The sequence below is a fragment of the Corvus hawaiiensis genome, chromosome 6, assembly GCF_020740725.1.
Source record: "Corvus hawaiiensis isolate bCorHaw1 chromosome 6, bCorHaw1.pri.cur, whole genome shotgun sequence".
Classification (NCBI taxonomy): domain Eukaryota; kingdom Metazoa; phylum Chordata; class Aves; order Passeriformes; family Corvidae; genus Corvus; species Corvus hawaiiensis.
The window spans coordinates 54,769,919-54,797,605 of NC_063218.1; the positions used below are offsets into that span (position 1 = coordinate 54,769,919).

The 27,687-nt window shown below is 37.7% G+C and overlaps 1 long non-coding RNA gene across 3 annotated transcripts in view; it reads left to right on the forward strand.

Annotated features, from left to right (window-relative positions):
- The window catches only part of LOC125327877, an 84,532-nt gene that overhangs the window by 6,742 nt on the left and 50,103 nt on the right, over positions 1 to 27,687 (forward strand). For all 3 annotated transcript variants that reach the window (XR_007204413.1, XR_007204414.1, XR_007204415.1), the window contains exons 2-4: positions 18,889 to 19,001; positions 21,519 to 21,682; positions 23,326 to 23,542. This is a non-coding gene — a long non-coding RNA (uncharacterized LOC125327877). The remainder of the gene's footprint in view (positions 1 to 18,888; positions 19,002 to 21,518; positions 21,683 to 23,325; positions 23,543 to 27,687) is intronic.

Genomic DNA, 27,687 nt, shown 5'->3' on the forward strand with positions numbered 1-27,687 from the left:
TTGAAGATACATACATGACTATTCAGTGTAGTCTTCATCGTCCCCTGGCTACTGAAAAATGTATTTGCCTACTCCTCCAAATTTCAAATTATATTGTATGACATCTATGATAGGTATTTTGGATGCCTCTCTGCTTTGGGATATATGAACTTATGCTGGGACTTCAATTTTTAAGTCTTTGTATTAACACATTGTTATTCTTGGAAAGTCTTTGACACTGGGTTTTTGGATTGGTGTCTTATAAAGCATTAGCAGTAAAGCTGTAAGCCTCATGAGAATCTGGATTTGGATGCTCTTATTAACTAGGAGTGTATTTCTTGAAAGGTATTGTTACTGAGAGTTGTGAACATTTGTGTGATGGTGGTTTACAGCAGAGCTGGGATGATGTGTCTCCCCTCATGTCTTCTTTTTGGGATGGCTCTCTGTGTAGGTCTGGAATTTTTCTTATCCTAAAGGTTAGAAAGTACAAAAATGGGAGTATTTCTTCATCTGTCTTTGTACAGATTTGATCTAAAATGATCCCTTTTTCTAGAAATCTCTAAGCATCATGATCTATCTATGCTCTGTGGTGTAACAGTTTGAAATACGCTCACTTATATGTAAAATAGTAAATAGCATTGCTCCTTTGTGTGCTGTAACGTTAGATCTACTGCCTTACTTGTTTGTAGTCACTAGGATCCAACTCCTTGAACAAAATAATTGAGAGGAACTGCCCTGAAGAATGAAAATAAGGACTGTTCCAAAACAATAAATAGGTTTGAATTCTTTTAAGACATTACTTCATCTTTTATTGGATTTTTAATCTTGTTCTGCTTTCTTACATATACAGCATGTAAAAGAAAGAATACATGGATTTATCTCTTGGAGAGTATATTAGGAGCACAGCTCAAAGTGTGATACAATGTCACTCATCACAATTGCATTCTCACATTGATGTGTACCTGGGCCCAAGTAAAATATTGTTCTTAGTTGATAAGCAAGTATGTGAAATTGCATATGTTTATTATTCTTATCTAGGAAAAAAGGTTACCTTAATTCATATATTCATGTAATTATATTTCCCTTTTTTTTACATATGCTGGGAATTGCTATTTGTTCCTGGTATTTCCTACATAATTTTGAATCAAAATACCATGGTGGGGAATCTGTCTGTTATTTCTGTCTTGCAAGATCAATATGACCCTGTACTGCCTTTTGAAACTGTCTGATTTAGTAGGAAGCCTTTTATTTGTCACTGTCAATGTGGAGAAACACAACTTTGGGGTCTGTGACAGACTGCACAATGAGTTATAAAATTGGCTCAAAAGAAAGTATTTGCTTCTAGAACACATTTCTGAGACATTGCCATTAGTAGGATATAAAATTTTCCTGCTACACTCTGTGTTCCACAATGGTTATTACAGAGGTTGCCATTCTTATTCTTATACTAGTCTAAACTAGTATAGAAAAACAACTTGAAAATTGTGATTGATAATACAGCAAATTGAAGGAGAGCGTGTCTGCTCTCCTAATGTTTCAGTCTTCTGATTTGATTTCTGTGAGAAGCTTCTCCACTAGTGACAGGTAAATCCCCAAACTAATTTATTTACTTTGTCTTCAGCTACATCATTGAAAACTAATCTTGTTTGGGTTTCATTTTTGTTTAGGGTTCCCCCCTCCCCCATGAACTTGTGCTCAAGTAAATATTACATTGGTGGTTTCAATCTTGGCCCTTTGTAATATTATGCAAGAGAACAATTTCTTAACAACAACAAAAAATTACCTATGGGAATTCTACAAGCAAAATATGTTCATTTTACATATTGACAATTCAGATCTTAAAATAAAAAATTGTGTGTTTTAATTGTGCTTTGGTTTTTTAATTAAAACAGCATAGACTCTCCACTTGCATCCTACTGCTGAAAGGAAAAGAAAGATGCAAAAGCATATATGAAGGGTATTTTTTCTGAATTTATTCAAATTCAAAGAAGGACATAGGAATAAAGTCTTGGATATTTTAGGAAGTTCGTTTAACTAATGGGTGTGTTTTTAAGGAGAAGATGGTTCTTTCATTTTTATTTCTGGGGAACTGCTCTTGCACAAAGGAAGAAGTTACATAATGTTCAGGGTGCTTTTATGGCAAGTATTTGAATTTTCTGAAAAGAGAGACATTGGATAAAATTTGGCTCAGCATCTGAACTTAGAGCTGTTTTATTTGAACATGGCTTAAGATTTTTTGAAAATCACCTGCTAGTTCACAAATGCTTCTCTCTGAAGTGCCAGCTGTCAGTCCAATGCATATCCTTATCTTTATTTATAAACTAGAACTATTTTTGCACGAAGATTCCATGGGCATGAGATGTCTATAATCATATAATTACACTGAGATGTATGTACGTTTCAAGTTAAATACTGAGGACTAGTAAAAGAACAGAAGTTTTCCTTCAAGTCAAATCTTTATGTATAGGCCTGTTTAGTATTCTAAAAGCTCTTCTGAAAAAATAAAAAAATTTCTCAAGTAGATTTTTAGATTAGCTTTTCTTTATAGGCTACAGAAGTATAAATAAAAGGATGTGGTTGGGTGCAGAGACAAAGCACTGCTGGCATCTTAGGACTGTTATCAAATTGAGAACAACTATTAGTTCTGCCCTCTTGTCTTCTAAAGTTATTCCATGCATGTCTTATACAGATGTTTGTATGTATTTGTCCACTTATCTCTGTCTCTGCACTTGATAACAGTTACTTAAACCACAGAATTTTAACTAGTTGTGGGAAAAGAAACAAACATTTTTGTGTCAGTTATCTCAATTTCAGCAGTGGAATCTGAGATGTGAAATTTGCATCAGGGTCATCTGTGTCAGAATTCAGAAAGGGTGGTAATATATCACAACGTTAAACACAGAGAAGCAGGATAAGAGGGTAAAGACAATCCATGTGCCTAGGGATATTAGTAAAATTAGATAATGACTTCTCCATGAAGCAATTTTTGAATGAAAAATGTTTCTGTTAACTTGAAAGCTACAGAATAACTTAACTTGCCTTTGCAGCACTTTGCATGTGACTCTAGCTCATCTCTTGGCATCAGCATCCAGATATTTCGTGAGAAAATAGGTGACCTGAGCAGCAACTAGACTGGAACTCTGGCAGCAATTCAGTCTACCAGCTGAGCCACAAGACCTAGGAGCAGTATTAAGAGGGAAATTATTTTGTACTGAAGACATATGCTTCAGTGTACACGTTCGTACACTGTGTGAAGTATTGTATTTTAAAATGCAAATGTAAATTTTGGACAGAGATGAATTCTTTAAAACCATATGTTTGAGATGGAGGCTTGGGGGGCACGACTGAATGGGCATAAATAGAAATAAGAGCAGTTCACACTGCTCGTAAAGTTCACCACAAGGAAAGCTATGCATTGGAGCAGGCTACCCACAGAGGTGGTGCCGTCTCCATCACTGGAGTTCCTCACGGCCTTGCTGGACAAAGCCCTGAGCAGCCTGGTCCGATCTTGCAGCTGCTCTGGCTCTGCTCTGGAGCCTGGTCTGTGGGACCTCCTGAGGTCCCTTCTGCCCCAAGTTGTTCCATGATTCTGTCACAGAACCCTGCAGAGCAGCCAGCCTGACTCTGTGCACCAGCACACACGTCCTCACTTTGGAATTCTGCAGTGTTTTTGGCACATGTCTGATTCTCCTTGGGAGATATTCTTATCTTTAAAACATCATTGCCATGACTATCTGTGCATGCACTTTAAGGAAATCAGTTTCTGGGGAAATGAGCAGTTCCCAGTTGAGGGTGTGAATTTCAGATGGTCAGTAACTGGGTCTTCTATGGCCTTTGGCCTGGCCATGAATTTCACAGCAAAGGCTGCAAAGACACTGGAACAGACTTGTCTCTGGGTTTCTCAGTCCCTATGGATTGATTTTCAATACCTGTGGATAGATTGCTGAAAATCTCTAGGTGCTTGTTGAACTCCAGGAGGGATTTTACCAGAGAAGACTTTCTTGGTTGATCTTCCAACCTATACTCTGAATTTTGAATTTAAAGCATTAAAGAACATAAAATTGAATTAAGTTGGTTTTTTTTCCCCCATGTCAGTAAAGGTTTTTACCTTTGAAGAACTTCCATAGTCTTTTGCAGGTGGCATATGCTTGTCTCTGATGATTTTGCAACTTTCCTCTTCAATACTGTTTTCATTACATGGTATGACTTATATTTTATCAGTATTTTATCAGTACTAAGTGTCTGTACAGTGCAGTTCAGATAAATATATCACAGCCCATAATCAGGTCTCAAAGATTTTCCAGAATATCTGAAGGGAGAGGTATAATCAAGCTTTCAAACACCACAGTCACTTAGAGCTTGGTCTGTCAAAGTACTTGTAAGCAATTATTTTAACAGTATCCTTTTCCATCTCCTTTCACATAAGACAGATTTTATTCCTGCTATCAGATTAAAAACACACACCTCTGTTTAGTACCTGTAGGTAATGGAATTGCATTGTTTCCTTTGAAACCACATATGTGCTTAGGCTGCAGCCCTTGAAAGAATTCCTGATTGCACCGTAATTTTGTGTGTCAGAGGAAGTTACTGCTGCTGGTAGGCTCTGTGCTGATCTTTTGGAGGAAAAAATAGTATTGAAGGATAAATCCAATGGAAAGCTCAGACGATAGATTCATTTGAAAGTTTCACAGGTCTTAATTTTGTCAGTTTTCACTTTCTTTGATTTTTTAATTTTTTTTTTTTAAGTGAAAGTCTGGCTTTCAGCAAAAATTTATTTAAAAGTTTAGTGGGCCATCCATTCACCCCAAATCTGGTACCAGTTCTCCTTTTGACTCCATAATGATTCAGAAAATTTACAGTCACACCTTTTGAACTTTTTCTGATCTCAGTGGTAGTGCTGACAAAATTTAAAAGCCTGTGCTTTGGACAAAGAAAACCTTTTTATAGATCTCATCAGGTTGGTTTAATTGTGGGAAAGATGTATTAGTTGGAAATAGATTCCATTAGGGAAAGTAAGATCAAAGTAATTATTCTTTTACCTTCTGATCTTTTTGTACTTCCAATTTGGAGGGAGTGATACCATTTTCTTCTCCATCAGATGCGGAAAGCAGAGTTTTTGCTGTATAACATGGTACAATATGCAACAACTCAGCAGTCAGGGAGCTGGGAGCCTCAGCTGTTGCTATGCAGCAGATCTCACCTCTTTCACCTTTGCTTCATTGAAACAACTATTTTATTATTATGATTGAACCCTATTCTCAAAAGAATCTATGTTAAAGAATGCTTGATATATCAGGCTTCCTTTGGAAAAAATCAGGATATCCCATTTTCGTGTGAGAAATAGACATGAACTTTTCCTCTGCTGTTACGGATCAGCAGAGGTGTCCAATAGGTGAGTTTCCCTGGGATTGATGAAGGGCTATGGAGAAATGTCTCGACTGCAATTGTATTTCTGTAGCCTTTCCCAGCCACAGCAGTAGGAAAAAAGCTATTAATTTCATTTTTCCCCCGAGTTCCTTGAGAAAGGAAGGTGACTGTAAGTCTGGCTGTGGGGCTTTGGAGGTGGCATTTGAGAAATAAGTCAGCATAGTCTTGGGGTGGCACAACGTGTTTTTCTCAGCATATGGATGACAGTGTCCAAAACTTAAACAAGATTTCAAAAAAAACATGTCTACTTATTTTCAAACTCTGTTAGAAGGTGACAGATTGAGTGTAATGGGATGAAGCTGAGGAGAAGAGATTATATTAAATGTCAGAAATAAACCTCTGTTCTATTTTGGAGTAGTTTCCCATGGGAAGTGTGGGATGCTTCATATCTTTGAAGTTGTGTTTAAAATGAGACAGGGCTAGAAAACACAGTACAGTACAGTAAATGAGTAATGCATCCTGCCCTAGGCGAGAGAAGAAAAATAGGCTTGCTTGGTGCTTTCCAAACCTGATTTCTCACATTTTATAAAATGAATTAAACAGTTTTTCAGGAATAAAAATACTTTATTTGAAAAAATATTCTGCATCTACTCACAGAATGTGTTTTGAAGTTTTCTTCTTTGCAGCTGTAATTTAGTCTTATCAGCCATTCCATAAAATCCAAATGTCGTTGAATGTTGTTATAGTGTCACTTGGAAGATTACCCAGCAAACGAGATTTTATCTGTGGAAAATCTGATTTTCAGTTTTTGGAAGATATGGGAAAAGATTTGCATCAGGCATTCCTTTCACTTACAGTCCCAGCTGAGTCAACAGGAGCTGGCAGTTGCTGCCGGTGGGATGTTGGCTCACAAACATGAATTGTCTGGTCAGTCATGGCAAATCTCTTCTGCCTATTTGAAAGCCCTGGGCCCAGACTTTGCTGCTGTCTTTCTGTGGTTGTGTTTCTGCCCTTATATAAACCCTTGACTACTTCGGTGTAGCTCTGTGACTGCCCACTCACATCTTAGAGCTTTGGATAGGGTTGGAGATTTTGGAAATGCTGCATTACTTTAAAAACGTCAAATTTAAAGTATCAGGAATATATAATCTTAAATGGTATAAACTTAGCTTGGTTGCATTAGTCAGAGCAGGTTAGACTTGACTCATGGGAATCCTTTCTGTTCTGTCCAGACCTTGAACATACCATGCTACTTCACAGCACTTTAGAGCATCCTCCTTTTTTGTGCCTTCCTGTTTATTTTCTGTCCTTCACCTCGAGGGTAGGTGTTTTTCAAAGCATATTCACTTTGTTAGGATCTATATGCAAATGTAAAATGTTATTTGTACTTCATGCTCACTCTTTTTACACTTCCTAATTACACGAGGCAATCAAAATGAGTGAAAGCAGAGGCTTTAACCAATACTTATCTTGGTAATAAAAATGTATTGCATCAAACCTATTAAAAATAAATAGTAAAGGTGAGCTGGCTGAATTTGACATCAATAAAATTAATTTAGTCTAACCCAGGAAGGGAATCAGTAGAGAAATATCACTTCACCAAGATGTAAGTGGGCAGTAGAATTAAAAACAAGCATAATTTGGCATCTGATTGAGCCAGACTTCCTGTTATGTTTCTGGCTTTTACTTTAGCTTTATTTTGGTAGTTTGTATCCAGAACTTCTGGTGTTCATTTTGCTAGGTGAATGCAGTTGTGGCTCAGTGTGTTTTGCCAAAGATTCCATGAAATAAACCTTCTCAGTTTTTATCTGCCTTCCAAACATCCAAAATAGAGCAGTTGTGTGACTATGCCATGGTTTTGTGGTGATAGGTATTGGATGATTTCTTTTTTTTTGACACCTCCCACTAACATAGAACAACAGATGCTTTCAAGGCTGATAGAACTTAGATAGCTAACACCCCAGCACAGTGTGTTCCTGGGTTAATAGAAAGGCCACTGACTCTCACACCCCAACATGTCACACCCTGCTCTTCACACCACAGGGTGCCTGGCCCTGATGATGGTGCAGAGAACAGCTGCAAAAAATGAATGGAGAGGTGAGGTGTCAGACTGGCAAAGGTGCATCTTGTGTAACGTTACCTTTTCTTGTAGCTGTGGTGGCCTGTGGTTGAAAAGGCAGTAAAAAAATGTTTTGTTTGCAAAGTGGTATTTTTTGTTACATCAAATGACACACAGCAAGATGTTCATATTTCACTCAAAACCAGTAGTTAGTGTGAGGGACTGAGAGTATGTAAACGTATTGACCTTTGTTATATGGCACATACATATATACTTTCTGTGATGTGCTAATGATATGTTTGTGTATCATTGAAGATAAAAAAAAAGTCTTAATATAATTAATGACCAAAATACCCATTTCATAAATCACTGCACATATGGCTCTTGGAGGGTTAATTTATATACCCTGTACAAAACATCAGCAAACACATTTAAAACTTCTAATCAGAATTAATTCAAGATCTCCAATGCTGTGTTCAGCTTTGGGCCCCTTATTACAAGGAAGACATGAAGGTGTTGGAGCATGTCCAGACAGAGGCAACAGAGCTGCTGCAGGGTCTGAAGCACATGAGGAGCAGCTGGGGGTGCTCAGCCTGGAGAAAAGGAGGCTCAGGGGTCACTTTATCCCTCTCCACAACTGCCTGAAAGGAGGCTGTAGCCAGGTGGGGGTCGGCCTCTTCTCCTAGGAAACAAGAAATAGGACAAGAGGAAACAGCCTCAAATGGGGAGGTTTAGATGGAATATTAAGAAATGCTTCTTTGCTGAAAGGTTTGCCAAGCACTCGAACTGTGCTGCCCAGGGAAGCGATTGTCACCATCCCTGGAGATATTTAAAAGAGGTACAGATGTGGCCCTGGGGTTCACAGTTTAGTGGTGGACGTGGCAGGGTTGGGTTCATTGAACTCAATGGTCTTAAAGATCTTTTCCAGACTTTTAGGTTTTTGTCTTTGCCTTGGGTTATAGGGGTTTGGAATGTACTGTTTTGTAAATAAAAAAAGAATTCAATATCTCCTTTTTACATTATGAAAGTTACCATGCATATCTGAAAATATGATTAAATTCCTCTTTTGAGGACATTTAATCCTCTGGGCCTCTGACATTGTAAAATCTTGATGTTCTTTGAGCCAACAGATCCAGATATTTTTCCTGGATTGTTGACTTTGTAAAGATTTTTTTTCCCTTTAATGTTTTTTTTTTGTCTGAGGACCATATTATCAGACAGGCAAAAGATGAGCCAGGCAAAACCCTCTAAACTTAATAGTATTAGAATTAAATAAATCTATGGGATATTGTCTTTCATGCTATTTGCTGAAGGCTCAGACATTCTAGTTGATCTCTCTGAACTCTGTCCTGTTTCTTTCTGAATCCGTGCTGTGATACTGAATTGATGGAAGACTCGTTAATTTGTTTCAATGAAGAAAGTAATTAAAGAAATTAAAATTAAACTAAGGGGAAAAGTTAACATTGGAGAAATTAATGACATTTTCTGAGTGTGTGAACACACTGCAAAAAATCCTTTTTACACATAGAATGGAAAGAGTGAGGGTTAATTTTGCAAACCTGTAGCTTAAAGTAGAATTTTCTATTAAATTCTATCTGATGGTCTGCTTTATAACAGTTTTCTGTGACCTTCCAGGAACATATTGCCTGGCAGGAGTGTTTAGACAAACCTTGATCTGGCCAAATAATAACATGTTTATCCAACGCTGCTTTCTTGTTCAGCAACTAATTTGGAAAGATTTTGGTGAGCTCAACAGGAAATAGAAACAGTGCACTTTATCATGAGGAAGAGAGCTTGAATATTGCTTCATAATTGCTGAATGCACTGAAATGTATTTGGGTTTTTAGAGGAAAATAGATTCTATTAAGATTTATGTTAAATCTGCCATTGGCCTAGCAGGGGGTTTTAGGAACTTACCCATTATTCTTCATGAATACTTTTACCAGATAATGGGTTTTGGAATTCTGGCTCTTTGTTACAGCGTAAATCTTAACAAGAAACTGCCAAAATAAGAAATAGAGGACAATCTGATATTTATCTTCTGAATTACGTGAGGCTGGCACAAGGGCTTGTTATGAGCTATAGGGATCTTCACTTCTAGTCCAGGATGTGGGACAATTTGGTCATGAATTCTGGGTAGCCCCTGTTAAATGAATTTATTTCCTCTCTGTAAGTTCTCCTGAGTCAATAATGATGCTGTTTGCAATATAATTGACTGTCATGAGAAATAGAAATCTGCTTAGTTATCAATTATGATGGAAAGGCCCTTAGAAATAATAAAAACAACCTAGGTAACTTTTTGACGCATTTTGATATATTTTGAAAATATCCCGAATCTCTTATTTGCTTACTTATGAAGCATCCGAAATGGGTTCCATATCCTGTGCTAATTCAGTCACTAAATTAGTGCTTTCAAAAGCTGATTTGAGGGAAGTTGCTCTTTTTTGCATCTCCGTGGCTCCACATGGATCATTAAATTTGATGGGAACATTAATGACACGTAAGGGTTAGACATAAACATCCATTGTTACTGGATGTCTTTTGAGAGAAATATTGCATAAATGCTGCTCACTCTTCTGTTAAACTGGAGGTGCTTACCAACTGTGCCAAAATTGATTCTTAACCATCATGGTTATCTGTCATGTTTTCAAGTGGAAAGCTGTTATGAAACATGGAACTTGGACAGATTTACAAAAACACTGATTCCAGAGTGAGCACGGATGTGTTCCTTGTGCTGTTTGATATTAAGGATAACAATTGTCAGAATAAATTATAGAATAGCCTCAGAGCTGTTACAAAATACAGGCAGGGGCTATATAGACAGAATCAAGACTGGGAAAAGGTTGTAGGAACTAGATGAAAACTGAAGCTGATTCTATCTATCTATTTATTTATTTATCTATTTTTAAATTACTGTGGTTTTACTTTACCCTGATTATTTAGTGAGAATGAAATGAGTTCTCACTTCTGAAGGTACTTTGGCTATCAGAAAAAAAATGCTTTGTGCAGGTTGTCTTTATACAAAAAGGAAAAATTTTGGCTGACATTTTCTGAAATTTTGTGCTAACAAAAAAGACCAATCCTGAGATGAAGAATTTATCCCTGTATTTGAGGTTAATTTGAACTGTGGGAGCTCATCAAATACTATAAGCCAGTCTGAGCTGCATGTTTGAAAAGCAGTACCAATATAAGTCATTCCAAATATAATGGGCTAATCAGTAGCCTGATTGTATTGTAGGGATGGTAGAAGGGGACAGAATTTTATTAAATTTATGTACACTAACAAGTCATTCCCTTTGAGAGTCAGGTAATTTGATTACAGAGCACATAAACATTAGGAAATTTTCTTAAAGTTATTTGAAGGCAAAAAGTACCTCTTGAACAGTTATGCCCACAGGTTTCACCTACTATAGCTCATATTTATTGCACATCATTTAACTTGATCACTGAGCAACTGATTGAAATTGTAGGGAACATTTTCTGAAGCAATGAACTAGTGATTGTGGACAATTCTGACAATGTTAAGGCCCTGAATAAATGATCTTTATCAAATGAATCTTTATCAGCCAGTTCTCATGTCTTTATATAGATGAACCATTTTTCAAGTGGTCTGGGGTATGGAGTGGAGAAGTTAAGAAGTCACTTGAGTTTTTATCTTTTATTTTGGTTATTGTCCTTATTGTCCGGGCAGAGCTCAGACTTCAGCGAACTCAATGTGCTTGCACAAAGTTTTGTCTCAAATCTTTTGGATGGTTGGCCTTGGTAAACAGTTCCATATGGAAAGAGCTTCAGATTTGTGCTCCTGATCTACTGCAGCCAGTGGATATCAGTGCACTGGGAAAGAGGTGAGTGGTGCAGAGCTGGCTGTAAAACAAACCACAGTACAGACAGAGTGGGTACAGCAAATGCAGAACAGGTGAGCCTTCCAAGTGGTGGGATTATTCAGTAACTAGGTAGCTTGATGATGGATTCAAAGGATGAGAAGATATTTGCATAAACAGAAGCATTAGATGGCAGTGGAAATGAAAAGCCACTGCAATATAGTCAGCAAACGAGAGGCTGATTTGGTTACAAAAGTGATTTGGTTCTTGGGAGAGGGAAGGGGTCTTTGGATCAACCTGAGGATGACCACATAAGCAAAGAACAGTGATTTTTCTTCAACTGTCCCCAGTGAAATCCCCTGAAAGGATTGTTTTGTCTTAATGGGAGAGTTCATTCCTACATATGAAAAGCTTTTGACAGCTCAATTGCAACACTGCCACAGGACAGTAAATTTCTAATCCCTGTCCAGGATCCTTATCTATCATCTTCAATAATACTGTATTTGTGCAGCCCAACAAATGTTCTAATACCAAGAGTGAACAGGTCTTGTTTCACTCATGCAAACAAACTGGCATATTGTTTTAGAAAACAATTGTTTTTGGCAGTTGTCATACAAAAAAATAGGGACTCACTATTTCTTGCATGACCAGAAAGTGTGGCTTAGAAGTAACAGCTTTTGCTGACTTTTGAACTGGAAATAATTGTTATGCTCTTGCACAATTTACTGTAACGGTTGCATCTGTGTATTAAACATGTATGGGATGGAGTAAACGTGAATTATCATTAAGCTTTTTATCCTACTAACTTTATCCCGTGATCTTTAAAATAAAGTTTTCTCTAGACTGTTTTCTTTGTGATCAGCATCTATCTCTTTTTCTAAATGGTTTTGTTGGTCTCATTAGTATCTGAATTCCCTAAGTCTTCTAAGTTTAAAGAAATAATTTTTTTTCAATTTAACTTGAACAAGCGTAGTCTCTTGACATTTAAAAGAATAATGCATCTGTAGTCTGCATACCTGATCCATGATGAGAATAAATAATTGTTCAATTGAATAATATTTCGCTCTTACATTGTATTGAATCTTGCAGAGCTAGTTCTGCAAGCAATGCTGTGAGAATAGCCAAAAACCCTGCATGACATCTCTGTAGGCTAATGTTTACATTAAAAAATGTATTGTACATTTCACAGCCACAAAGTTTGCTGAATTTGAGTAGGCTTTAAGCACAGAAAGGAAGCATTTGTGGTTTATTTGTAAAGTAAAACTCAGGTAAATAGCACTGACAAAGTAATGATTTTCCTTCTGTCACAATAGGAGGAGATACTATGTGCTGAAGATTAATAAATACATTGATTAAAACCAGCCTGGGCAATTCAGTCCTAGCCCCTCTAGTCCCTCTAGTAACTACTATTGCATTTTTCATACTCACAGCTTTAATTAGTGGAGTTTAAAATGTAGCTGAATTTTTTGGAAAGGAAGGAGTACTGATGGCTTGCCCTTGCAAGATAGTAATTTATGCATTTTTAATCCAGGGTCTTATTTCCCAATATAGCTCATATAATGTTTTATGACCTGGAAAAATGGGCATTTGGGGATATGCAAATTGGTGAAGTATAAATGGACAGTCAGAGACTGTACAAAGTAAATACAGTCTTGAAAGCTATGTAAAAATGAGAGACCCCACTGGCAGAAACTGGAGGATAAATAGAGAGAAGTAAACAGCTTACTTAAACCATATGATAATGGTGTTGAAAAGCTAAAGGCAGAATAGATTTGTGTAAAGCATAATAGTCTTTAACTCAGAATTAGAAGTAAAAATTAGGTCTGTAGTTCGTCATGAGAACAAAGACTAGTTAACCAACAAGTCTGACATCCTATTTCTAAGAGGAGATACTGCTGAAGCAGGAGGCATGAAACCACAGTAACAGTGAATTATGTAATTCTGGACTGTAAAAGGCTTCTGTCTGTTTGGAATCTATTCCCTGCTGCCTGATGGGTTTCTAACCCTTCACTGAAAAAATAATTGTGGAACTTGAAGGTGGTTAGAGCATTGCAAACCCCTTTTAACTCAATGAAAAATATGAAGTCTGAGCTCTGGGTAATATATCTAGATAAATGGGCTGCTTTAGTCAGGTAGAAGGCCATACTTCTTGGAATTTGTAAAAATAAACTCTCCCAAGGATAATGAAATTAGAAATTAAGAAGGATTTATAGGATCTAGTGCAATGCATAGTTACAGTCTTAAGAACTCTGTTTCTCATAGCTGCTTTAAGCCTGATGACCTTTAATGGTGTACCAGAGGAACAGGATAGAGTATGTAAGAGAATAAAATATGCTTGTTGGGGAGGGGGGGTATTTAGCAGTAATAAATCCATGACTAGTTGGTTGATAAGCCTGCTTGTCTGTGTCATTGGAAGAGATGCAATTGAGCTTCTACTGATCCAGAGATTTTTTTTTTCACCCAGATCTCTATATTCAGAGACTGAATATATTCCATAGAAAAGGTTTACGTTTTTTAAAGATATTTAAGTAGTAAAGAGTACTCATTAGGAAGTGAAAAATTCAGAATTTGAGCTATTGCATTTTGGCCTGTGTCCTAACCAGGAGAAACTGAAGGAACCCTAAATAAGCCAATTAAAAATGATATTAAACAATACAAAAGGTACCTACACCTCTTGTCTGCTTAAATCTTACTTTGATGATGCATATTTTTTTTCCCTCTGGTACTCTGAGATATTTATATTTGAAGAAGAAAATAAATTATTGATTATGGCAATAAAATAGTGAAACTGAGTGCACATGAAGTGCACAAAACAAAGTGCAGTGTAACCTTTTGAAGAGCTTGGTGCCACCTTCTTGATGACCTCTTCATACATGTGTGTTCATCTGATGTGGAGATGATTTGAACTGTTTGATTTAATCCACAAGGTTAATTTGTTGGGGCAGCAGAGAAAGGAAATAGTTCAAGTACCTGATTTTGAATATTTCTGCTACTGTCTGTGCCCTTGTATTGGAAGGATAAAGGCCACACATTGAAAGAAATCAGTGAAAGAACGAGCTGGGAGAACGCTGATCTTTCCTTACTACTCAGAATGAAAACACAAACAAGAGCAGCCAACACCAGTATTGATCCAAACAGTTTTACAGAAATGGCTTGAAACCATGGCAAACTCACACCAGGTGAGCATTAGAGAACTGGCAAATAAGCTGCTCTGGTGTCCTTTTTTGTTTGTTGTTTCCAAAGTTCATAGTGGAGTATGATGGTTTGCTAACTGAACTTTGCTTCCAGGTGTGCTCCCCACCTCTCTGATCATGGTTTGTGTTCCTCTGAATAGATCACGAGACACTAAACTCTCCTCTATAAGGGTGTAAGATGGGTGCTTTAGCACTAATTTACTCAAACTCTGCCAAGTTAATAGTGTCCAGATAGCTGTAAATAATTAGGAAAATAGGTGTATATTTACTAATGCAGTGTTCAGTAGACTGCTGGGTGCAGCTGGTGGGGCCTCAACCTTCTTTCTGGAAAACAAAAAATATTCAAATCCTAATTTGAAGCTGGATGCAATAGATGAGATTCATCATTTATGGCTATAATCTGAAGCAGCAGCAATTCCTTGGAAGAAAAGTCTGGACTTTACACGGACATTTCAACCCATGGATAACTCCTTGTGATATGAATATAAATGGATAGGAATTATAATTTGCATGATTGAGTTGTTGTTTCATGTTTTGAAGACAAAGTTAGCAGTTGTGAAAGACGCTACGAGCGCAAACAGCCAACACTGAAGTATATTTATACGTATCTTATAAATTTTTTCTGTCCTGTTTTACATATGTATTTCTTGTCACTGAGGTAGAGCCAGGATAATTAACTCCTGCTGTTGAGAGAGCAGAAGTTGATCTTTGGTACTTGAAAATCTTGCTGCATAAGGCTGCTCAATTGGCTGTCTCAGGTAGCTGCTTGTAAAATATTGCAAAAGCAAAAACTGTAACAAATCAGAGAGAAGCTTTCTGACAGCAGCCAGGGACTAATAGCTCATCTTTGGAGAAGAAAACATTGGAAAAAGGTTTCTGATTTGAGAGATATACACTTCATTATGGTGCTTCCAGGTTCACAAAGCAAGACTTGTTACAATTTACACAATCAGTGTACTTGTCTGCAGTTTCCTTGGCTGCTATGCTTGCTACTTCATGAAAAGTGTATGCATGAGATGAATAATTTTATACTTTCTGCACAGAGAAACCAGATGAATAAACTTGGATTTTCATCCTCAGTGACTGAGAGAGAAGGCAGACTGACTCTGTTAGCATCTTTCACTCCCAGCTTTGTTTGCAGGCTCAGTCACACTTTTTCCCTCTGGCTGGCCTTTTTCCTCTAGTTCTTCATAGCTGTGTGGAGGGCTTAGAGGTTTATGTGTAGATATCTGTACCTGATGTACCATTTCATCTTTCAAGAGCAAAAAAGACCAAATCTTGTCCAAACATGTATTTGGTCCTTACACATCAAATCATAAAAATACAGCTGACATATAACCTGTGGGAATTTCAAGGTGGATTCTAGACTGATTTGTTTATGTGTATATGCTGTAACCACATCTTTATATCTTCCCTTCAAAAAGATCCTGCATACAGAGCAGATTTTTTTGTTTATTTTCTGTGGAAAAATCCTGACTTTTGTATACAAATGATTTAAAAATGCTTTATGAAATCCTTGAAGTGTTCCAGAGCAGAATAAAACAGGCTTGGAAATGTTCTATATATATTCTTATTGGGAGTGAACTGCCTGAAAAAAATCACAAGGTTTTTCTAACATACCAAATCTAAAAACTTAAAAAACCCACATTGACTTTGAATGATAAGACATTGTTTAATACAAATAAGCAATCTACTAGGAGCTTTTTGACATACAGGGACAGTCCAATCATTGTTGCAAAAGGTAGGTGTGCTGGCTTCAGCTGGGGTAGAGTTAATTTTGTTCATGGTGGCTGGTCTGGGGCTGTGTTTGGATTTGTGCTGAACACAGGGTTGATAACACAGAGGTGTTTTTGTTATTGCTGAGCAGGGCTTGCACAGAGCCAAAGCCTTCTCTGCTTTTCATACAGCCCCAGTGGTGAGGAGACTGGGGGTGCCTGGGAGGGTGGGAGGAGACACAGCCAGGACAGGTGACCCCAGATGACCACAGGAAGATTCCAGACCATGGGACATCATGCTCAGTATATAAAGTGGTGGATCAAGGAGGATGGGGGAACGTTTGGAGTGATGGTGTTTGTCTTCCCAAGTCCCAAGTGTGATGGAGCCCTGCTCTCCTGGAGATGGCTGAACACCTGCCTGCCCACGGGAAGCAGGGAATTGATTCCTTGAGTACTGGTGGTCATATGTTTTATTAAGATAGTGATGTTGCTTGTGCTTCTGTTGTCAGGCAGAAAGGTCACTGTTCTCCTGACAGTCTGTTACAAGCCAATCTTTTAAAGATATTCACTAGTGGACAGAATATTATACAATTAATTTTCTGGGTAAATTTAGCTTAGTTCCCCAACCACATCCTGTGTTTCAGCATCCAAAATGCATGGCAAATTCTATCAAAAAGATTTACTTCCTTCAAGCCATTACTCTGTTTACAGATATTCCTAATATAATTAATTCAGATTCACAGTGCCTGTCACAAATGACAAAAGTAATTAATTCTGAAATTTGGACTGGGGGGTTTTATGTGGAGTACTTGCCTTTGGGGGATTATGTCTCAAAAATGTTTTGGGTCATCATTTATTGTGTCTAATAGCAGGTTTTCTAAGGTTTCAATTATGATGCTTGAATAATGTAGGAAGCAAAGGAAAAGTAATGGTTCCACGTTTATGGTATTAATTTCAGTCAGCAGAGAAGGAACACTTTGCACTGGGGGCTACAAACATGCCAACTGCATTATTCCCTGAAGCCTGCACACAGAAGTAGGCTGTGTTTTCAAAACTGGGTAAAAGTTTCTCATGTGAACAGGCAATTAAAAAACCAATATGACTTGCATGCTGAAATACAATAAGTGCACACCAGCAAATGTGTGTGTGTTGATTTGGTTTTGTGCTCTGTTTTTTTTTTCCTATTCTTGAAGACTTTTGGATAAAGGCCATCTATATTTGCTGTCTATATTATCATGTGTAATATTGGCGATCTGGATCCAGTAACTCTTAATCTTGAAAGATTCCTGTAATTCTGTTTGGGAACTCTGCTACTGGAATGGCAGAAAACTTTTCAAAAGTCTGGAGATAGCGTCTTCTGACTTAATAGTTAGAGGCAAAGATTTTTATACTGTAAGTTAGGAAAGCTTAGTGTGATATGATGAATGCATAGTCTGATTGTAAGTTTGAATAATTTAGTGCTATTTGCTTTTCTTATGCTTTTTCATTCCTCTCTACTCTAGACCTTCTGCACATTACCATTTTCTGTGCTTTTTTATTTGTTAATAACAGTTGATTTCAAAATCTGATGGATTGTAAAAGTTGATTTATGTCTGTATGCAACAACAATTTAACACATGATCATCTAAAAATCACACTGTATCAAACCTTAAGGGTGTAAAATTCAAGTTGTGTCCTAGTGCCTGAATAGATAACTTGAACCTGCTAATGATACCTCTTCTATTTTTACTTCTTGTACCATTATTACTAAGAGTTGTGCCATCATTATACTGGGTTAATTGCTGGCTGTAGGTGACTAAGAAACTGTGGTTTTCAGTTTATGAACCAGTGCCCAGAAGAGAAAGGAGCTTTACTTAAATAATTTTAAAGGTAGCATAGTAAATGAAGGGAAAGTTTGCAGACACAAAGAAAAGGTTTCCAGCTCTGCAGTAAATTAAGTGGACAACGAGGAGTTTATCATGGGTGGTGTGATGAGATGCTGTCTCTCTGGAGTATTAAAAAAAGAGAAAAATCAATGAAAATGCATTAGAGACCATGCAGCAACCATCCTGCTGTCGAGGGATATGAGCTATATGACCCAGAAGGCCCTTTCTTTTCTTGAAATATGTGATTCTGTCCTTCAGTAACTAAACTCATTTTTCCTATGGTTCTCTAACTTTGCCCTGGTGTTTTCTTTTCTGATACAGGAGTTTCACAACTCTTTTGGTTAAAAGCAAGCAGAGTTAGAGCAAGAAAAAGTAATGCTTTATTTATTTATTTAAATTGGTCAGATGCGACATTTTGTGTGAGTTCTATAGTAAATGCTCAGTCTAGAAAAAGAAAACGCTGTGAACAGTGAGCCCTCGCTCTGGAACTTACTCTAGTGTTAAACTCAGTTGGCTTCACGACTGGGAGCTCACAGAATAATTGTCTGCTGCTGATCACTCTGAGACTTTGCCTCGGCTAAATGCTTTTCCTTGGTCAAAAACTGGCTCCAGGCCAACCTACTTGAAGCTCCATTTTTTCTGCAGAACATTATGTCCAGGGCACATACTTTAAGGTAGGAAACTTTGGTCTGGGCAATCCAAGATGAGAAAGTTAGGGGCTAAGAGAAGCCTGCCAAAGCCAGCATATTGAACTGCTGAAAGAGCGAACCATGGCTGTGGCTTCTGCAGGGCATTGTCCATGTGCTGCTTCTAAGGCTTTCTGTACAGGGCAAATAAAAATATAATGCTAGAAATTATCTTGACCCTGAATCGCTGTTTTCTTTTCAGTGAACAAGTGATCTCATGCAAGGCCCTGAGCTACAGTGAAGGTGTGACTACCACCATCCTCAGCAGTTATGAGGCTAAAAAGACACAAGACAATCATGAACGTATGCCTAAAGGTAAGTATGAAGTCATTTATACTTTTGAACTAAGAAAACAACTGAGTATAGATTAGCTACTTTTCCTTTCCTGAGGGTGGGTGTATAAATTGCTTGTGTCCCTGTAAACTGGATTTTCTCTCTTGCTTCGGGCTGGCCGATGTGCCTGTAGTAACTGGCTCTCTTCCTTTAGGAGGTCTAATGCTGTTCTGCCATGTGAATGGAAGGATGCTTTCTGTTGGAGTGAGGGGAAAAGCAAAAATTGTAATGCCTTTCCCTCGTCTACTTTATATTTATGTAATTACCTGTGCTGAGCTAAGCACAGTTCATCCCACTGAGTCATGAGGTAAAGACAGGAAAATGACATGAAAGATGAAGACATGAAAAATGACAGACAGGAATCTTTACTGTGACAGCCCCACAGCAAATGTAGGGAACATATGACTCACTGCAGCTCCCGGAGTTCAGTGACTCAAATCCAGAAGCAGATGGCCTTTTTGTTTATCTCTACGGGTGAAATGGAGTAAAAGTCCCTTTATGCTCTGGAGACTGCCTGGTGTGTTGATAGGATCAAATATCCATGTGTGTCTCTACAAGACTGTTTTCTTTTAAGCAAGGTAAAACTATAGAAACAAGAATATGGGGGGTTATATTTTTTATCTCTCCTCCACTCCCCCTTTGTATTTTAGGGCGTTTAGAACTCTTTCTCTCTGTTAATGTGCCAGTAATTTTTGGTTACCCTACTTTATGTATAGCTCAAAAGATGGGGGCTATTAGCCTTTGAAAGTGAGAAGCAGAAGATTCACAAGGGGGCAACTGCAGGCAGTTTGCAACAGGAAGCTTTCTGAGGCTTTCCTGGGCAGCCACCATTTCTTCATGATCTGTAGTGGAAGTATTTCTAAGCAGTCTGTGATGCAGATAAAACACTGACACTGAAATGGATTGTGGACTGCCTGCCTCTCCTTCCTGAAGGAGCTGCCACTTGATACAGGCATGCTGGAATCCTCTGTCATTCCTTCCTTCCTGCAACATTTTGCATGGGGGCAGATTAGGGGGATGGGAGCCCTTAACCTTTGTTTATTAAGGTTTTCTTTGACCTTCTTTCAGGTGCCCCTACCTTAAGCCAAAAGATAGTTTTACTTCTCTTTGGTTTTAAACAACAAATAAAAACTTTGTGAGTGCTCTTGGTTGCTGTTACAACTTGCTGTTTACCTGACTTAGCCAACAAACTTTATATCAAGGAATTCTGTAGGTCAGACACTATTTCAGATGTTTAGTGACTCTCTAGGTTCATGTGAGTACAGTTACTTGCAAAGCAGATTAAAATAATGATTGTGGAAACTCAGGTTTTGTCCAAAATCCCGATATTTTCAAATGTTGTAGAGAAAATATTAAACTGTCTTGGATCCTGTGTGCATGCCAATGCTGCAGGACAAGTTTAAAACTAAGGCAATGATTCATCATGTGCAATGCTGTGCCATTTTAGTTTTGGTAGCTGTTTTGAAAGTGAGTAAATGACTTTATAGAATTAGGTTCAGAAACAAAAGCATTAAAGACCTTGACACTCTATTCCTTTCCTTTCACTGGAGTTACAAAAAGTGGTATTGGAATGTGATCTAATTATCCTCATCTATTGTTTAGTGTCTTGTGCTGTCTAATTTTTGACAATCTTGTCTGTGCAAGAATGCTTACTTAAAAAAAACAAAATTAGAGATGGAGAAGGCTCTTGCCAGGGCTGTTTATACCTTCAGGGTAGGAGCTGAGATGTTTATGCCAGTTAATTCCTTACTGTGTGTTCAACAGGATGCAAAACAGTCATACAATGCAGTCATCTAAAAGGAAATTATTTTCTGCGTTTGCTATTCTGAAAGTAAATGAGTTGATTTTTCAGTGAATGGGGGATTCATTTGAATTTACATGCAGGGCCCTTTTTTACATAAAGCAAGTACAATCCTGAATTATTCATGTTTTTTTCATTTTTTTCAGTGGTTGGTTAACCTGGAAGGAGAGAAACCAGAGTTTATTCTACAGGCACTCTCTCTTTATTGCTGGAATGGGAACATTGCTCTGATAATTATAGTTTTACTAATTATACTTATTTGCTTAATCCTCATAAGAAGAATTTTATTTACGTCTAGTTTGCTATTTGACACTGCAGCTAAATTATGAATTATAAGCAGGAAAGAGGTCAAGTCTATTTGCGTGATCTTGTCCCCGATTCCTGTGTAGAGTTCCTGAGAGGTTCTTTCTGAAAGAAAGCTCAGTCAGGTTTGCATAATTCAAACAGGCTACAGACCTTATACTTGTACAGTGCAGATATGCACCTTAAGGGAAAGATTGTAGGATTTCTAGCCCTACTACTTCTTGCAGCTTGCTATCACAGTTTGTTTGATTTTATTGCTTTGTTAGTAAAATCCTTAATGTCTTTCTGTCAAGTTAATTCTCACTGGTAAATGCAGAGGACTGCTCTATTTTGTTCTGCTTAGAGACAGTGTTTTCTTTTTTAAAATAAGAAATGAGCTTGTTCTTTCTTCACAGAGAATAAAGAAACAGATCCAAAATGCTTCTAAAGGATGCAATCTCTTTGTTGGTTTAAGCAGACCTTGGTGAGGCTTTCTACTAGAAAACTTCAGAATTTGAATACACCAGCGAAGTACTAATCCCAGTTGTAGATTGTCATTGGATTCCTTTTCTCTTCCTAGGTGAGTTAACTTCTTTTACTCACAAAGTACTGAAGGTCGAACAAAATCCCTTTAACCGCTTGAAGTTTGTATACACTTCTGGTTTATTTGAGTTTTTTAATGTATGTAAAATCAGAATGTCTGGCAGTGAGTGAGGAAAAGGGAAAATAATTATACAATGTCATGACTATCTGTGTAAAGTTCAGTAATCTTAATAATTCTTAAACATGCTAAACTGAAGACACCCAACAAAGAATTTATGTCGTGTAAAAATCATCATTTAACAGATATGTAAAGGCAGGAAAAGTTCCATTCATGTAATCATTTAGGCTGTTTCTCAAGAAGCTTGAATTCATCCACTGGTTGTATCACATCAGGTTGGCAGACTCCTGTTTTCTCACTGAGAAATATCCCTCTTAAGGAAACTGGCTGAATGACCTCCTGGTTGCTTGCTTTCTGCCAGTCATAATTCATGTCTTCCCACTGGATTGGGTATGGCAGTTATCTAATTGTCTGTTTCAAAATGGACTGTATTTATTTTGTTAAGGGATTGGCATTTGGGAATGTTATCCCTTCACTTTTTTCATAAATGATTTATCAACTCTGTTACTGCTTGCATATTCATTATTGTGCTTCCCAAAAGATTTTTCTAGAGTCCTCTTTTGAAAAGGAGCACAGGAAGAAGATGAACAAGGCTTAGTATTTGACCAGGAATTTACTTACATCACTTAAGCAACATTTTTTAGGCACTGACACTTCCTTAATAATTCCAGAGGGAAAACAAAGAAGTTAGGGCTTGTGTCTTTGGGTCCTAATTTGTTACAACTTCCAAGATAATCCTATAGTTTATCCCATTTTACCTTTGACTTGGTTGTTATACATATATTTTTGTGACTGCAAGAATATACTGATGTCCTAGGATCTTTTTTCAGACAGAGAGACTTCTGAGTGTGTGAAGTATTACAGAACTACTCAGAAGAGAATTGCCATTTTCTCAAGACCTATCAAGTGATGTAGTTACTCTACCAAGTACTTCCTATTGGCCCATACTCCTTCTTGGGGGATAATTCATTGCTTTTTACCAAGAGAAAGCTGAAGCAGTCATTTGTTAAACCTCCTAGATGGGATTGGTGTCAGAGCAATATTTAACATTTTGGATGGCTCGTCACTCAGATTGACATGTGCCACCTCTCCTCTCATAAACCAGGCTGCAAGCTGTGCTGAGTGTGCTGTCAGAATGGCACAGCCTCTCTGTGATAGCATTGTCCGTGATGCTGAGAGCTGGGAGAAGGGCTGCAGGTCCCTGGGGTCTTTTGGGTATCAGTCTGCATTGTGCCTGCACAACTTCATTGTGGGTAAAGATACAGGGTGCATGTGGGGGCCTGGAACCATAATGGAGTGCAGCACATCAACCCCCACCCCTCCTTTGCACCTCACTAATTGATAATGTAAACACACTTGATGTCCTGGAATTTCTAGAAGGTGTTAATTTCAGAATATAATGTCATGGAATCATTAAGTTGGAAAAGACCTCCAAAATCATCAAGTTCAAGTCCAACCTATGTGAACAAAAGCATCTTCTTAGAATGGATTGTAATGGAAAAATATAATTTAAATTTCATTTCAATTACATACATACTTCATTTCTGTTTTTCATTTTGCAGCTGAATTACTTTAGGACTTTGAATGCTGTAAGTGTACATGTTTTCTTCCAAGATCTTTAAGTGAAAGAAACCAACCCCATATCCACAGTAATACCCTTTGGGACAAATCAGGAAAAAAGACTTGTTAGCTTTTCAACACTGTGGTCACAATAATCAATAGGACATGGCATTGAGACACCCCATGGGAAAATCTTTGCTCTTCTAGATGATTCCTCAGGTAGGTCAATGCACATACATCTACTCCAGAGCACGGGACACAGATGTGTGTCTTTCCTCCATTCATTTCGATTAAAATACCCTTACAACCAATAAGCAATGTGAGGAAATACTTTTTTAGCTTTGTCTCATGTTCCCACATTTCAATTTCTTCCTGTTTTTTTAAATTTGTCTTTAGTGTTTTCCCCAATCATGCTGCATTATGTTCCTTTTTGTTCTTCTCATCATCTCAGCTCATCTCCATCAAGTCATCATTTAATCTTTCTCCCTCCTCCCTGCTACTCTTCCTCTCCTTCTTCTGTGCTTGTTCTTTTTCTGGTTTAAGTAGGGAGAAACTCGTACTTCCTGGGTGTGGCTCAGTATGAATTTTAAGTTGATAGCGTTCTTTCAACACCATACCAAGTCTAGATGTGCCAACTTTTTCCTTGCAGTCAGGATTATGAGTGCTGCAGAAGCTTCAAAAGAAAGCTGATGCCTAAGCATTATTAAAAATAACTCACCTACTGGATCACCTCTCAGGAGAGATGATACCAAAAGTAATGCAGGCAACTAATTTGTGCAAGAAAGGTAAAAGATCGAAGAGAATTAAATTGATAGCATCATTAAAAAGATAAAGTTCTGCTTCAGTGCCTTTAATTTGTAAAGAAAGCAGGTTAATGATGGTATAGGCAAAGGGTTAGATATAATTGGTTTCTATTTTAGTTAGAAACCTTGCAATGAGTAGAAAGCCATAGAAGGACACCAGATCAGAACACCTCAGAATATTCATGCTTTGCTTATTCACAGACCAGGAGCATCATGACAGAGGAGCTTTCTGGTTTTTATGTCCTTGGCATCCTTTGACACGAGTCTTAAGAAGCCACTTGTTTCCCACGTTAGCCCATGAACAAATTCTATCTATGAAAGAAACAGCATAATTTCTGGGATACTCTTTAGAGGCCTAATTCTCAGACAATTCTGGATTGCTGCCTTTTCATGGCACCCTATTCTGTGTTCTTCAAGACATTTCTAGGGGCTTCTCTTTTGGTAAATTTGCCTTATCTCTTACTACCAGTCAGAGCTGGTTAGCAAAAGTAAACATAGGAGAACCTAGTGATGTTTTATCTTTAAACCTCTTTCTATACATCTATATGATTTGGGAATTGCTGTGTTAAAGTATGGTTTATTTAATGTTTCTAGGATTTAAACTCTGCATTGAATTTTTATAGCACCCTTGAATAACAGCACATTGATGTGCCAGAGATTTGAGTCAGAGCAAAAACTTCATAAGCCCTGGGCTTAGGCTCTTTAAAAAAATAAGTATTTGTGCACCAGGAGCCAGAACTTATGTTTTAGTTGTTACCCCACTCTATCATTTTAGAACTCCCATAGCTTTGCTCATTTGCTGAGCTACATCCAGGAGAGGGAAACAAACATTAGCAGCTAGGTAGCCTGTTATTATGTGAACAAATACCAGAGGAGGGAAAGAATAAGTCTGCTTCTAATCTTTTGTATTGATCATGCTTTCTGTCAAAGCTGTTGAAAGAGAACATTCCTGATGATACTGGTTTGATTACCAGGTGTGTGGCTGTGGTTATATACAGCTCCCTGAGAGGCTTCTGCAGCTGCAGCAAGCTGGGTGGACAGCTGGGCTTTTATAAAACATAAATGTTTGTGCCTGTGTACCAGGCACATGGATAGATGTATGGGGAAAAAAAATTCTTTAAGTAAATGCATTTCAAGGCCATTCTAGTAATACAGTATTACCAAATAAAGTTTTAAGCCACAAGACTGAAACCAAAGCTTTTTAAGAATTCTCCTATAAATCTCTCAGAAAAAGACATTGAAACCACAGAGAAGAAGGTTAAATACTACTCAGTAGTAATCTATTAAATCACAGCACGTGCTATACTTGAAAAATAAGCTACTCTAAAATGGAATAACATTCTAAAAAATTCTGTCAAAATGTTTTCACTTGGCTATATGTAAAAATTCTTGCAGAAAGGTTCATATTATTGAGTCTAGTATTTCAAAGGGGATTTTAGACATTTAGATGTGTATCTTCTGCTTTGAGTCATATTTAGGAATTGGTGGGAAGAAATGTGTATTTGTTTGTACAGTTTGCTGTAATACCAAGGAATTTGGATTTAATATTCAAGTACTTTGCTGAACCAAATCTTTTAAAGCAGTTTATATTTTCCAAAATGTTAGCAAGTGCTGGCTTTGTGCTGATGAAAGCTAGGTTCTTGATTAACAGTTTTTAAGAAAATAAACTGTTAACACTTCTCTATGGCTTTCTTGATGTATAAAGTTGGTTCTAACATGTTATAGCTGCAGCACAAGAGCAGAGGTTTTTGTGGTTTGGTTTTTTTTTTTTTTTTTAGATGCACTTGTTTTTTAGTACTTGTGAAATGATCAGTCTCCATTCAATAAAACTGGCTATTACTCTGCAGGGAAAATAAATATCCAGAAGTATTTAGGCACATATGAGTAAGATTACTTACAGATCATAAACAGAGAGCAACTGGTCCAAGTGTCCTCTTGTTCTTCACCTGTCTTGAAAATGGATTTTTGTGTACTCACAGTGCATCAGCATCCCCAATATCTAATTAGTGTTCTCCATCTTTCCTGCTTCTTTTTCTCGGCATTTGAGTACATTCAAATATTTGTAGCTTAAGTTCATTTTTTAAATGACTGCTAGGAGGTAGACCTGAGAGTTTGAACTTTTGTATAAACATCTGCTTCATAAACTCTTGGGAAATTAGTCCATTATAAAAGCTTCTGTTATTGCTGTGATGTGGTTTAATGTTGCTTTTGAACGTTTTAAGAAGTATTTCTGCATTAGAAATGCATTGGAGTAACATTGACAAGATTCTATATAGTCAATCACCTATAGAATATGTCCTAATTCTTGTCACATGCTTAGATTTTATTGCAGAATAAAACTGTCTTAATGGTTTAGTTTTTCTCTATATACTGTATCTGTGACAAGATATAAATATCCTTAAAAGTTGTTTAGATGATCATACTCTGGGATGTAAAGGAACTGCCTATACTGAAAGCTAAGTTGATTTCTATTGTTTGAAACATCTTTTTTTCCTATGCTGTAGAGGTTCAAAGGTGTTTATACAGACAGAGCAGTTATTTTGGATGAGCTTGTCTCCTGAAATTCTTGATATCTTTCCCTGCCCTACAGAAAGGGAAGTTTTCTTCCCTTTCACATTACATCTACCAGCCTGCAGGCAAGTGATCTCTTGATGGCTTGTTTCTCCAGCCGTGTAGTCAATGTTGCCTGTCCCAAAGTGTGTGACAGGAGAGGGCAGTGAGGGCAATTTAAAACTTGTGGAGAGTCAGGAAAAAGATTTCTGCCTTCCCCCTGCCTCCACAATGCACTATGGGACACTTCACCACTACTGAAGGAATGCTGACTCCTCGCAGTTGTTCCCTAGGGCTGTTTTCTTTTTCTGAAAGCACCCTGTGGTTTTAGGAACTCGCTGGGTTGTTGAGGTAGACAGTGAGGACAGTCTCAGGGGCCAGTGGCATTCAGGCTTTTCAGTGTCCTGTACAGGTACCAGAGGCAGCTCAGAGCTGCCTTTGATGCTGATTACAGTCACTGTGTCAGAGTTTCAGCTAACGACTCGAAAGAGAAGCTCACTTTGGATGTCATGGTCGTCGGCTCTCTTGCTTCCAAAACCTGGACTGGTATTTTGGAGACATACCAGGCAATTTGGGGACTTTGACAGTTGGATTTGGGTGATTTAGGAGCAGTGAGGAGTTCTGCTGTCACCCTTATGCATTCTAGTCCTTGCCAGAAGCTCCTGCCCCAGAGAGGAGCTGTGTGCCAGCTCTTCTGCCACTCTCATTCACAGCATTTCAGCTGATGCTGAGTGGGCACTAATGTGCAGCGAACTATTGCAGTTTGGTGGGTTAATAAGGAATAAGAGAAAGAAAGTGGGGTGAAAGAAAAAAGGATTAGAGCAGGACAGAAAATGAAATGCAGATAAGGAGGAATGTTGATGTTGGCAAAGAGGCGATGTAATTGCATTTTGATAAGTGACATTTATGGGTTATGAAACACCTGCAGAAAATCTCAAAGCAATAATTGAACCAGACATCTTTCCGTTCAGGTGATATGTGAAACTAAGATCCAATACTCCATAGTTCATG